This window comes from Cavia porcellus, unplaced genomic scaffold (genome assembly GCF_034190915.1).
Source record: "Cavia porcellus strain 051 isolate PalLab524CR breed Dunkin Hartley unplaced genomic scaffold, mCavPor4.1 scaffold_3, whole genome shotgun sequence".
In the NCBI taxonomy this organism is placed as follows: domain Eukaryota; kingdom Metazoa; phylum Chordata; class Mammalia; order Rodentia; family Caviidae; genus Cavia; species Cavia porcellus.
The window spans coordinates 35037031-35050821 of record NW_026947486.1 but is presented as its reverse complement, the minus strand read 5'-3'; positions in this window follow the sequence as shown (position 1 = coordinate 35050821).

The window sequence follows — 13791 nt, the reverse complement described above, 5'->3', positions numbered from 1 at the left end:
TTGTGGGGCTATCTTCTGCCAACTCCTGGAAACTCCTGCTGTCTGCCACAGTCTAAATCAGATGCTCTCTGCTTCCTCAGTATGGTTTCTGGTGGGCAAGGATAGAGATCAGGATTAGAGTAGACATGAGAGGCAGGCCGGCAGATCTGAGAGGAGGAAGGAGCTGAAATTCTGCTGCCAGAAATAAGGTCTGTGGCCTGTCACCTTAGCCCAGGTGCTCACCATTCAACCATCCAGTCCATAACAAATTGTAGGTGCTTGAGATTGGCCTGGGTGGACAGGCCCTGAAAAAATTCACTCACAGGGAGCCATGGTTACCAATCTAGAAAGCCCTTGGCAGAGATCTCATGAAACAGAATGCTTAGCTCCTTAGTGGGAGCTGTGGGAAAACTGAGGGAAGCCTGGAATCTGTTTTCCTACAGAACCAGAAGGCTGAGAAAAGTAAAAGAGCACTGACCAAGGGCCAGAAGGCCACTGTCTGAGGCTTCATCTGGAGCCTGATCTGCTCTTGAGCAGTGCCTATCCCTCTCTGGACCTCTAAGTGAGGGACCTGGGGCCCCAGGATCTTTATTGCCAGCTCTAAGTCAGGACTCGCTGAATCACGATACATAGATTCTATTCATGTCTGCGGACATATTTGAATCCTTCACATCTGAGACTCAGTGGGATCTCCCAGAGCAATCATCTCTCCAGGCAGCCCCCTCCCTCTAACCACCCAACCCCAGCTAGGAATCTTGAGGAACTTGTCTATCTGGGAAGGGGCGAGCTGCCTGCCCCCCATCTCACCTGCACCTCCGGAAGTCCTTCCTGTATCTCTCTTTCATCCCTTCAGTATATTCGGATTCTCCTGAAAGTAGTGTCTCTGGGGTCCCATTTTTAATTTCTTTTGTTTTCCCCAACTAAGGAGAGGAAGAATCTGACTGCACATCTGTTAGGAATTTGGGGTGGGGGTAGGGAAATGAGGTGGCTCACTTCTCTCCATGAGTTCCAGAGTGGGGAGAACCTGGGAGAGCCAGGGCCTCCTCACCACCCCTATCCTACCCACCATGGTCCTTGTCAGCTGCCTCTTTGGCCTTTTTCATCTTTGAAACAAACAAATAATCAGGAGGCAAACCTGAAACCTTGTGCTGAGACAGTAAACAGAGAGGCCAGGCTCCGGCCTTAATGGGCCCCAGCCCTGGCCTGTCTGCTCCCGCCAGCCTGCCTGCCTCCAATGTGTTTCTGATTAGTACTTCGCTAGCAGCTCTGCCACGCTGAATGTGGCAGCTACCTCAGCACCGCCCCTCCAGAGTCCAAGGATGGGAGAAATGAGAGGAGGGGACTGCACCTCCCCATCCAGCTTGGTGCAGAGGCTGAGACAGGAACTTTGGAAGCAGCCATGACCAGGGAAGGGGACAGGAAGAGGGATGAATTTCATCTGGCTATAAATTGGCATGCTTCTTATTTAAGGACCCAGGTCAGTCACCTGATCCCCCTTACCCATTTTTCCAAAGGACAAGGCAGAGAAAGAGAATTGGAAAGAGAATGCTCTGAGACTAGGATGGATTCTTTTCAAGGACTCTAAGTGCTGTCTGTGCTCAATCCCCAGTACCACATACAAAAAAGAAAGAAAGAAAAAGGAAAAGGAAAAGAAAAAAAGGAAAGAAGGAAAGGAAAGGAAAGAAGAAAGGAAAAGAAAAAAGAAAAGAAAAGTCTTCATGTAGCTTGGTCCCAGCCACTGCGGAAGGGCATCATTCCATTTCTGCTCACTGGCCTGGCATGGCTCCTCTCACATCATGAGGGGTGTCTTCTTGCAAGTCTGGTGCATTTTCCTTGGTCACTTTTTCCGGGTCCTCTGTTTAATGATAACACCTATACATTCTAAAGTGCTGAGCAGGCCAGCAGAGGAGAAAGAATTGGCCACTTTGGGCCAAAGAGGTTTTCCCAAATCATTTGATAAAATCAATTTTGCATCACTTCCTCCCACATCTTTCCTAAATCCTTAAACCACTGCTTACCAATCTCTCTATGGCTGGAATTAGAGCTAAAACTGGGACTGGGATCAAGGCTGAGCAGAAACCCTCTGTGACCCTAAGTAGAAGGTACAGAGACAGCCCTTATGCTCTGTCCTTGATGGTTGTCCAACCACTGTTCGCCCAGCCCGAACCCAGCCTAGTCCTTGGATCTGACTATAACCCAAGCTCTGAGCAGAATGGGCCATGGAGAACCTCAGTTTCTGTTAGAAGAACAAGCCCTGCACACCCAGTGGGTCATTTGGAGCTGGGAGAGTGGGGAGCTTCTCCATCTTGGCAGCTTTTCTAGTCCCCCATCCATGGGAATGTGGGAGGTGAGGGAGGCAGGACTTCCTTGAGTAGGCAGCCCCTGAGACCCTGTGGCTTTGTGGCTGTTTATTCCTTCCCCTGCTTTTTCTTAAGACCTAAACATTTATCATAGTGCCTAGCCAGTTCCAGTTATGCAAGCAGCATTGTGTGTTAACAAGAAAAATATCCATCAGTGGCGTGTGCAATCCAAGGGCCTTTGTCCTCTAAGCCACCCAGTACTTCCCTTCTAGCAGCCATGCCAGGCCCTGCTGTGAGGTAAAAGGACGAAGACTGTCTGTGTAACCATCACTGCTGCCACACAATGGAACAGAAACCCGGGGGCTGTGTGTTTGTGTGTGTGTGTGTGTGTGTGTGTGTGTGTACTTGGTATGGTGTGTGGGAAGCACAAACTTTGCCCTGTGGACTTTCTGAGAGTGAGGGGCAGCTGACTTGAATCAGCAGCATCAGAGTGGGCAGAAGAGGGCTATGACTCACATCTGCCCCCTAGATGTGTTGCTTCTCTGTGTGAGTGGCAGTTCATCTCTTCCTTTGTACTTTCTCCCAGGCCCAGGAGTCAAGGCTCCCAAGTCTCTGCCTGCAGACTTGGGGGGTAGGTGTGCAAAGACAGCAGAATTGCAGCTAGGGGCAATAACATGCTGCCTAAGCCAGGAGGAAAAAAACAGCCCTAGACTGTGCGCTGCCACTGATGGACTGCTCCATTTCCTCATCTAATACATGGTGGGGGGAGGGTTGGATGAGATGACCATGGAGGCTCCACATGTGCCCACTGTGCCCAGCTGTCTAGCTGGCACTACTTGCTGTACCCTAGGGCTCTACTGCTTTTCTGGAAGCTGCTCTTTTTTCCACCCTTCCTCCTGTAGTCAGCTGTATCATGCTGGCCCTGTCAGGAGAGGGCAGAGGCTCTGGCTCCATCATCATGAGATGGAGTCACAGAGCTTATTCAGTCATCCATCTGTCATATACCAGCATCCACAGGATGTCAGGCACTGTCCACACTCATCCAGTGCAAGGGACTCATATCCCTTATACCTCTCTGGTCAAGACCTCTGCCTGCTATATCCCTGTTCAACAACTTTGGCCTCTGACTCTAAAGTTTCTTCCTCCACCATGCTACCACCCCTCCCTTTCCTGCAGCTGGGGCTGATACCTAGTAGTCCCTGATGGCCCAGGACCTCGTCCCACCTCTGAGGAACATCCTTCAGGTCCTTCATTCTGGTGCTCATCTTGCTTAGGCTATTCAGCCTTGGTTTCTTTTACACTGATGTCCTCTCTACTAGAGGCTAAACACTAGAGATTCCTTCCCTTGCTTCACCTTATCCAAGATGTGGTTGAACCCCAGACCTCCTAGCCAGAGCTTTCTGGATCCTGCCCGTATTCACCACTTCCCCATATCCTAGCTCTGTGACACACAGTGCTCCCTCCCAGCACCTCTGAACTCTGCTCTGCTGTAGGGAGTCTCATCAACAAAGGGAAACCCTGTGACAGCCAGCAGGATGGGACCTGTGAATCAGTGTGGGGGCACTTGTGCAAGGCCAGTGGAGGGGGTGAGGAGGGGCCATTGAATGGGGATGGAGAGTGTGTCTCGGGGGACAGCTAGCTGGGGTATGTGTCAGAGTGAATGGGCCAGTGTGTGGCTCCATGTGTGACCCTCCTAGAAGCTGTCAACCTGAATTAGCACATATGTGGGTGAACCTGTACGTGTACACAGGAGGCAGTGGGGGCTGAGGGAGGGTAGGACAAAATATTGGCTTCAGAAGCACAAGAGGTTTCTGGTCCAAACCCTGATGCCAGGGTTTTAACCTACTTCCCCAACTCTGGGCCTTAGTTTCTCCATCTGTAACAACTTATAAGAGTTGAACTGTAGATCTCCAAGGGTATATGGCAGCTCCAACATGCTCTAGTTCCTTGATGCTCTGTGTGCTAAGGCAGGATCCGAAAGGCTTGCTTCCTGCAAAAGGAGGACACCAGGGAAAGATATGCCAAGTCACTTCTGAAATATGAATAAAACATCCTTTTCTCATCTGTAACTCACAGTCCTGCGTCTTACTACAATCAATGTAAAGGCAAAGGCAAGGGCAGTGGGCTGTGGCTGTGAATTCTCTGCCAGTTAAGAAAGGGGCAGGCAACCCAGAATATCAGCCCTGAGTTCCCCAGGGATGCCACATGTTCACAAATGCAAAGAGGAGGCTCCTGGGAGGAGACTAGGGAACACTTGCCTGCATGTCACCCTAGGATTTTTCTCTAAGAGGGCCTTAAAGGCAGCAGTCTAATGGAAGGTTGGACATCCCTGGAGGCTGCATTAACAAACATTGTGCTTAGATGATGTGTACTATAGTACTTAAAAATCACCATATCACACTTGTTACCATCACTGCTGAGTTAGATTTTAATCCTGATTTTGCAGTTTGCTTCACTGGACCACCTTGGGTAAGTCACTCCTCTTTCCCATGCCTTAATTTGTCTGTCTGTACAATGTTGGAGGTGGGGAATGGTGTGCCATGTTTCCAAGGACTTATCTAGTCAGTTCTCATGTACAATAACTGCATGACTCTCACAAGCAAGACCTTGAGCTGTGGAGCTGTGGAAGGGGAGGTCAGTTTTGTTCATATTCCAGTGAAAACAAGAGCACTTGAAATCTCTGGTAGGAAACATACTTCCTATGCTTTGATTTGAAGTTAGGCAGGCAAAGGGACTTGTCCAAGGTCACAGAAAAAATGAGTGGCAGAACAAGGCCTAGACCAAGTCTTTAGGATTCAAGGCCACTGTCCTTTACTCATGTACAAGTAATGGACTTCAGGAGGTTCTAGGAAAATGGGTGGGAACTAAGACAGTCTCCGAGATTCACAGCTGGGTCCGAGAAGGTTAAATTCCCAGCTGGAAGCATTCAGTGTGGCTTCCAGAAACCAGGCAGTCCTTACAACTTGCAAATACTACTTTAGGCCACAGGAAATGATCCCAGACCACAAGGCCCAGGGATTGCACCAGAAGAGTCCTGCCTGCATGTCAGCCAGCATGTGGGAGCAGCAGCCTGGGTTGGGAGTAAACCAGAGGCAGGCGGCCTACAAATCTGGAGTTTAGGCCCAGTTCCCTTATTCTGTTAGTCTGCTAGCAGAGGACCCTTGGGCAAATCTGTCCCTTTCCCCAGTGTCATTGTGAACTGATGACAATAGACAGTAACTCCTCATGGCGTTGCCATGAGGGATAACTGTGCAGCCAAAACTGTAAAATGCTGCTCACGCATAAGGAGCTGCTGCTTATATACATGACCTCCGGCTAAACTGGGCGGGGTAACTCTGGATGTGCCCAGTTCCAGGGCCAGGGGCTCCTTTTTGGAAAAAGCCAGAGGAAAGGAGCCTGTGCTGGGGGCCCTTGCTATGAGAGGAGGGGCAAGGGGGCATCCTTGGTCTGTGAGCAGTGGGAGTTGGGGGCCCTGTAGCAGCCTTTCATGTAGGGACTAAACCGCGCTGTCCTGAGGCAGAGCAGGAATGCCATTCCACAAAGCCACCCCACATCGCCGAGATCACCGAGCCTGCCATGACCACAGTGAGCTGGCCTTGACCACAGTGTTGGGGGGGGGGGAGGCCCAAAGAGGGGGAAGGGCTTCTGGCCTTTTCTCTGGGAAGAATCTCCTTCCAATAGGGTCCGGGCTAGAACACAGTAGAACACAGGATTTCCATTTCAATACTCCCTGGCAATCTGCCCTCCCCAGAAATCTGCTAAAGGCTCGCCAAAAAGCCTTTTAAAACACACTAATTACAAACAATTCCTCAGCTTCTCCTGATTTCCCTCTGTGCGGCAGTGTGTGTGTGTGTGTGTGTGTGTGTGTGTGTGTATGTGTGAAAGCCTAGGGCCCAGTCAGCCCCAAAGACTGACTCAAGTGGCCCAAGACTTGGGCCCTGCTTTCTTCCCATTGCCTGCAGGCCTAGCTGGGCTCCAGTGGTAGCAAAAGTTATAAAAGCCTGGAGCAGGCATCTGGGAAAATGCGCCATGATTCCAGGAAGCCTACTGTAAATGGGGCCAGAGCAGAATCATCAGGGAGCACTGCCTGCTCTCCAAAGCCCGTACCTGGGCCTGAGCTTCAACTGCTGGCCCTCAACCCTGCTTTGTCTTTCTGCTGCCACTGGGCACAGAAAGCCCTAACATTGTTGATTTCCCTAATGTCTGATTTTGAAGACCTAAAATGCCTTCATCATCCTGTTCTGATCAGTTTAATACTATTTTGTTTTGTATGAATTCATTGTGTGTGAAGATATGGACAACTATTTAAAAGAAAATAAGAGACAATATGATAGACAGTGAAGATCTCTGGTTGTCTTCCTTTGAAATCTGTGTCTCTTACATTGTTTTCTTCTGATCTGTTTTGTTCTGTTTAATTTCACCCTCTTTGAAATAAAATTTTTTAAAAAATGAAAGAAAGCCACAACAGACACTGTCACAGGGCCAGAGTTGAGTGCATGAAAGATGGATTCATTCCCCACCTCTGGCCTCCAGGGAAACAATGGGATTGTATGTAATGAAATGAGTTCCTGGAGCCCAACAAAACTCTGCTCTGGCCAGTTTGATCTAATCTGGGGAAGACCTTGGGGCAGCTTAGCTGAAGTCTGGCTTGTTCACAGCAGCCCCTTGAAGCAAGGCCCCAGGTCTAGGGCAGTCATTTTATGACTTCAGGTGGCTGAGTGAAAGGAACCCCATAACTGGTTCCAATTGGCCTCAGCTCATGTCTTGTTCATCATGGGGATGATGCAGCACCTGGGAAAAAAAGGGAAACTACTTTCTGCCTCTCACAGCTTTGTCTGATGCCAACAATCCTCACCAACACTCATAGAACATGTGCTGTATGCCAGTATGTTATGTGTATTTGCTCATTTAATTTTCTCAAGCAGCCTTGTGATGAAGAAACAGATGCACAGAGAAGTTGAGTGACTTGCCAACAGTCACACAGGTAGTAGGTATAGAAACTGGTCTTGGGACTCATTATGGCCCTAGAGTCTTTATCATGGTGTTCTAAGGTCTACTCAGAGAGAACAGTCATAACTACTGCCATTTGTTAGTGCCTACTGTGTCAGCCACTTTACATGGGTACTCACAATTACTGTTCACAATTCCATTAGACAGACCTTATTGTCTCCATCCTATAAATGAGGCCACAGACTCAGAGGATCTTTGTGACTTTCTCAAAGCCCTAAATTGGTAAGGGGCAGATAGGAGATTTCAAAACCCAGCTCTGGAGCAGAGGGTGTGGTAGAGTGCTTGCCTAGCACACGCAAATCCCCGAGTTCCATCCTCAGTACCACAAAGTAATAATAATACTAATAGCAATAAGAATGATAACATGGTTCTCCCTGGTTCTTGCAGACTTACTTTTTCTAAACACTTATGTCACTGTTACAAGCTCTACATGAGTTCAGATACATTGTTGTATCTATTTGGTGCTTAGGAAACATATCATCTTTTTTGAGGCTCACATCTACTGCTTACATCTACTGTGTCTGGAGGGATGCTGCATCCCTTCTTAAGAAGAACACTGAATTTGATGAGCCTTTTCTGTGGTCTTCTAGCCCTCTTCTTGGGCCCCACACAGCCACCTGAGCATTCCTATCCCTCTGTCTTTAGGGAGGAATCTCCCTAGTCACAGTCTCATTCTCCTCAGACCCCCAGCTGGAAAGAATAGGGCTTATTACAGAGTTTCTGTGTTGATTAAATGTTGGAGTCCCAGCTTTGCCTCCGAGTTGAATGACTTGCCGTAAGTCACTGCCCTCTCTGAACCATGGCTACCTCATCTCAGGTGTGTGAGGCTGATCAAATGATAAAACAAGATTGGAAAGCGTTTTGTAAGCTGCAGAGCACTGTACAGAGGTGAATGGGGGCTCTGGTAGGAAGGCCTTCATCCCTAGTATTCTGGCATGACCTCACTGCACATGTGTCCAACACATGTGTTGGCACCACTCTTTGAAACACTTTTCAGCCTCAGTAGGCTTCAAACAGATGGGTGAGAGGGAATCACCCTTGCCCCTGAGTTGTCTCTCCTCGAAGCACAACCTCGGCTGGAGTGGTCCCTTAGTCCTTTCTTCTAGGACAAGATTTCAAGACCACCTTGCCCCCAAGGCAGTCAGGTAAAGTAGACCAATCGTGATCTGGAATCCTGAAGATTTGGATTTAACTCAGATTTTTGTCAGTTGTTAAACTGTGATCTTGGCAAATTCCCTTTACCACTCTGAGTCTTGGTTTTTTTTTTTTTTACCTGCAAAATGAAAAGGATAATAGTACCATGAGGTTGGTCTGAGGCCCATAAGAAAAACTATGGGCTAGGTGCTAAAGATGCAAAAATATGTTGAATCACTCTTGCTCTCACTCTAGCTGCTTTTCTATATCTCTGCTCTGTTTTTTTTTTATAATGCTGAGGATTGATCCCAAGGTCTTGCACAAGCTAAAAGCTCACACCGTTCACTGAGCTACACTCACAACCTGGTACACCCTTGATAACAAGTAGCAGGGGAGGAAGGGCAAGCAATAGGCAAATGGTGTCAAGTGTCATGATGGAAGTTAGGGTTTTAGGGGCCCAGAAGGGGAGCACTTAGCTTAATCTCAGAGGAAAACTGCCTTCACAGAGATGGTACTTAAAGGGGAAAGAATAACTAATAACAGCTAACCCCTATGCAGTGCTTATTATGCAGCAGAAGCTGTTGTATAGCATGCACGATCTAATTTCTTCCTCATGAGAGAAATTCAAACTTAGGAGATAAAAACTGTTTCTAGCCCCATTTGGAGGACTGAGGCGGGCTAGGCCTGAGCCCGTGCTCTTGACTTCTCCACCCTAAGCTGCCTGTGTGAGTAGAAGTTTGCCAAGTGAGGAGGAGGCCAGCCATAAAAGCAGAAGTCCTGCCCAGGCTGAGGGATAGGACAGGTGAGTAGAGGGCAGGTGCATGAGGCTCAGGAACTCTGGACGTCTTGAGGAGTCCATGGCAGATTTTCATCAAGGAAGGACGTGTTCCCATGTGACTGTGAAAGGACCTCATAGGCTGTAGTATGGAGTCTGGTCAGAGCAGGACGCACTCTGGTGGCAGAGAAATGATACAGGCCTGAACTAGGTCCTGGTTTGTAGGGATGGAATGCTTGAGATGGATCCCAGAGCTATTAAGGAGGTAAAATTGGCAGGTCATGGTAATTAATTAGGTGTAAAGGGTGAGGAAGAGGAAGGAGCAAAAGTTTCTAGCTGGGCACCTGGGTAGATGGAGTGGCTGCCCCTTGAAAAGTGGAGTGAGCAAAAGTGTGATCTAGGGGTCTAATGAGTTGGGTTTGGGGTACAGTAGGTTTGCGATGTCTATGAAGATGACCACTGGGTACATGTCTATACTGGCTGAAGCTGGAGGAAGTGGTCTAGGCTGTGGTTACACGGAATTCACTTGCTTTCAGCAGTGGCTAAGAGGCCTCAATGAATGACTCTGGGGTGGAGAGGTGTGAGAACAATTCTTTGGGGAAACCCAATATTTAAAAGAAGACCTAGGAAAATGACTTAAGAATGTTCTAAGAAGTGAGAGATTCAAGGAACCCATGTCTGAGGAGCAAGAGGAGATTTTTCCAAAGCAAGTGATAGTCCAACCTATCCAAGGGTCCAGGGCTTGCTATGTTCAGGAGAGAGCAGTACAGCACTGGTTGACTTTTGTAATTCAGTCTTTGCAGGCCTGGGTGAGAGCTGAAGTAGGGATGGTAGCCTGGCAGTGGTGGTCTGAGCTGTGGTAGGCAAGTGGGGGAGAGGAGCCAGCCCAGTAAGAACCATGGAAAAGGAGAGACAGAGCAGCAGCTAGGGGGAGACACCAGGTGTATGGGGGATGCAAGAATGCAGGTGAAAATGTTAGTCTCTTCCCTCCTGGCTATTTTGCTCTCTGCCTCTCTTCCAAACCCCCGTGACTTGAGTCTCTATCCTGGGCATGCTTGGGTTTGTCAGTGTGTTTCAAAGTGCCAGGCCCTCCACCTCTCTTCAGGCTCCCTCAAGTCTCACAGCAGAAACCTCCCTTTGCTTGGCTCTAGTATAAGCCTCCGGGAGAGCTGATGAGACAGCAATTAGACCAATTGCAACGGCCATGTGCTCACATCTCTGTGCCAGGGCAGGCCTGTAGGCTTCCGGCCAAACTCTTCTGGGCCAGCCCTGTGCCTGGTCTTCCTCCTGTGTGACCTCACAGCAGCCCTCCTTTCCCTCCATTATAAGGTAATGGGAGGTTGGGAGATGGACTTGCTTGGGACTTCGGCCTCTGCTGGAGCTGGGCATCCCAGCATGTAGAAGCCAGGTACAACCCTGCCAGGCTCAGCACCTAGCCAGTATCCATCAATTGAAGAGCAGTTGAGGGGAAGGAAAAGAGCAGAGGCAGGCTTTCCTCCCATGTTCCTATCCTTCAGGTCTGTGCGACTCAAGATGTCACCCCCTTTTCAGGCTCCTGTGTCTCCGTCTCCCCAGAAATAATTCTAGGGGAACCAGACCCTATGAAGAAGTTTGCCTTTTCTGTTGGACTGGTTCTTTCAGGCCTATAACATGTACCTGCTGTGCTTGTGGCCATTGGGGTCTGATTCTTACAGACTTTTAGCCTGATAGGAAGACTTCCCAGTCCTGGGAGTTATCATAGAACATCACTACTCCAGCTGTAGCACATTCTCCCTTCCTGTTTCAAACTTACACTCCACGGATGAATGGCAGCCCCCTGGCTTTGCCCTTACCCTCTCAAAGCTGATATGTCTTCAAACCATCATAAAATGGTCCATCTGTTGTAGCAGTGTTTGGTAGAATGATGGCTGCAATACCTCTTTTGATTCTGCATTGAACCCACACTCCCCCATTCTTCTGCAGCATCTCAGTGACTGCTCCTGTGTTGGGCCCTGGAGGAACAGAAATGCCTCCAAGATCACCCCTGCTCTCCTGGGTGCATTGTGTGCAGAGGTATCCAGAGATTATTCACGTGTCTTGTGGGGGTCATGCTGGGAGACCATGTGGAGCACAGGATGGAAAGGCAAAGAAGGCAGTAACGCAATGGTACTGAGGAGTGGGGAGACTTGAAGCGTAAATAAGGGGTTGGGAAATGGGCAAGAAGGCAGAAGCAGCAGCATGGGAAGAAAACCCAAAGCATACAATTGGTCTTGGTGTTTTGTTTTCTGGGGAATACTGGGGGTTGAATACTAGGCCTTTGCACTGAGTTAAAAATCCCAGCCTTTGTTTTTCCTCCTCTACTCCAATCCCCGACTTTTTGAAAAAAAAATTTTTTTTGAGAAAAAAGTCTCACCAAGTTATTAAGCTTCTCAGGCTGGATAATTCTCCTGCCTTAGCCTCCTAGAGTGCTAGAACATGGTTGTATGCTACCATGTCAGCTGGTCTGGTGTTTTTGAAGGCTGTGGGTTGGGTTCTGGGCACCCAGCATGGTACAGATGGGGACACTGAGGCATGGAAAGGCTATCCTTGGGAAGTGGTGATGAAAAAGTAGAGAAAAGCTACACAAGGTACAACTGGAAGACTAGAATCACCATGTTGTTTGTGGCTTGGCCTGGCAGAGACAGAATGTCTAATGCACTGGAGCTGCGTTTTGTCTATAAACTGGTAACAGAGACTCACAACCCTCAGTCTTCTCATCTCCAAAGTGGGAATAATAATGCATACTTTATAGGCTTGATGTATGGTAGAAGTGACATCATGCCTATAAAAGGGCCTTAGAAATGTCAAGTTCTGTGTCCATAGGAAAGATAGTTATTATTGGGACCATTCTTTCTGGTCCTTTAGTTACTACCCGCAGGAAGCCTCAGTTTCTCCAAACTGGCAGCTGTCAGCACTCTTCTGATTGTTCCTTGTACAGCATGTGGAAGGCAAAGCCCATGTCTGATCCTTCTCTGCAAGTGCCAGGAATAGCCCCTGGGAATGTTCTCAGCTGGTCAAGATGCTCATGCACTTGGGCTCCTGTTGTGCACACACAGAAGGCTTACCAAGCAACACAAACACACGTCTAGGCAGCCACACTTGGAGATGTCCCTGTGGGTAGGTGTGTGCTCAGGTATACCCGCCAATACATCCAACTATCTCTTTCCTCTGCACACCCCCACAGGAATAGCCTCCTTCACGTTCCCCTTATGAGTTCGTTGAATTCAATCCCACTCACTCCAGTTTACAGATGAATAAAGTGAGGCTTGGATTCATGTTGTGCAGACAGCAAAGCTTACATGGAAGCCCTGGCTCTCCCATGGCATGCTCCCAGTCCCTCTTCCCCACTCTGGCTGATTTCTGTTCCACGTCAGACACCACAAGCATCAGTTTAACCTTGGGAAGGGCTCACAGAACCAATCACTGGCAGAAAGCAGAGACTGGGGGGAGCTGAGGGTTTGGCATTGAAGAGGGAGGGAAAATTGATCAAAACCCTGTCACAAAGGAGAGGAGATGAAAGAGAGACAGAGGGAGGGGGTGAGAGAGAGAGAGAGAGAGAGAGAGAGAGAGAGACAGAGAGAGAGAGAGAGAGAGAGAGAGAGAGAGAGAGGGTTTCCATTCACAAAGAAATCATTATGGTTAATTTAATTCATTGTAGCATTTAATACAGAAAAGCTTTTCTACAGAGACTGGGCATCAGGCCAAGATTTATATATAAATGGGTTTTATTTTAAAAGTGAATGCAGTGAGGGGGATAGGCTGGGGTTAGCCCTCTCACTTCTTCTCTCCTTGCCTCCCCTCTTTCTTTATCTACCTTGCTGGTGCTGTGTAGACCAGGAATTAGGCCCCCCACAAAGCAGCATCTCCCTACTTCCCATTCCTACGTCCCAATATTTTACTTTCCAATACCTTGCTGCCTTCATTTTCTCAGGGCCACAGGGAGATCCTGAGTGGGGCCCAGCTCAGAGCTGCTTGGAAATAAAAATTCTTGGATGTTCTTAAGAGAACATTTAGAGATCACTCTACTTTTCTTGTCTCCATTCAGGCAGTCTTGCCCAGGTGAGAATACTGGGATGCAGTAAAGGAGACTAACCTAACTATGGGCATACAACTTGGCCATTGATGATGGTGGAACTTGAAACTGTGTCTTCTGTTTTTTAGTCCAGTGCTCCAGAAGGAGTAGTGTCTCTGCCTTATTAGCTCCTTAATTGTGGGGGACTAGCTCTGCTCTCCTGTACCTGAGTCAAGCTCAGTTCTGCCCTGCCAGGCTGCACCCCCGCACCCCAGCTCTCAGTCCTCCAGCAAGCTAATCAGTTAATTCACACTGTGGTGTCAATGACAAATAATAGCTTACTGTAAAGTACTAATGGTGCAATTTCAGGCTCTCTGGGCTTGTTGGAGGCTGGAAAAGAGCTGTGGGGACAGGGAGACGTTTTTTAGAGTCCAGTGTATTATATTACAAATCATGTATCCTGCACCCTATGTTGCCACACATGCGAGCAATTGTCCATTGGTCTGGGATCACAGCCTGCTGATGAATACACTGCCATGGGTTGAGTAGCTCCTGCTCTTAAA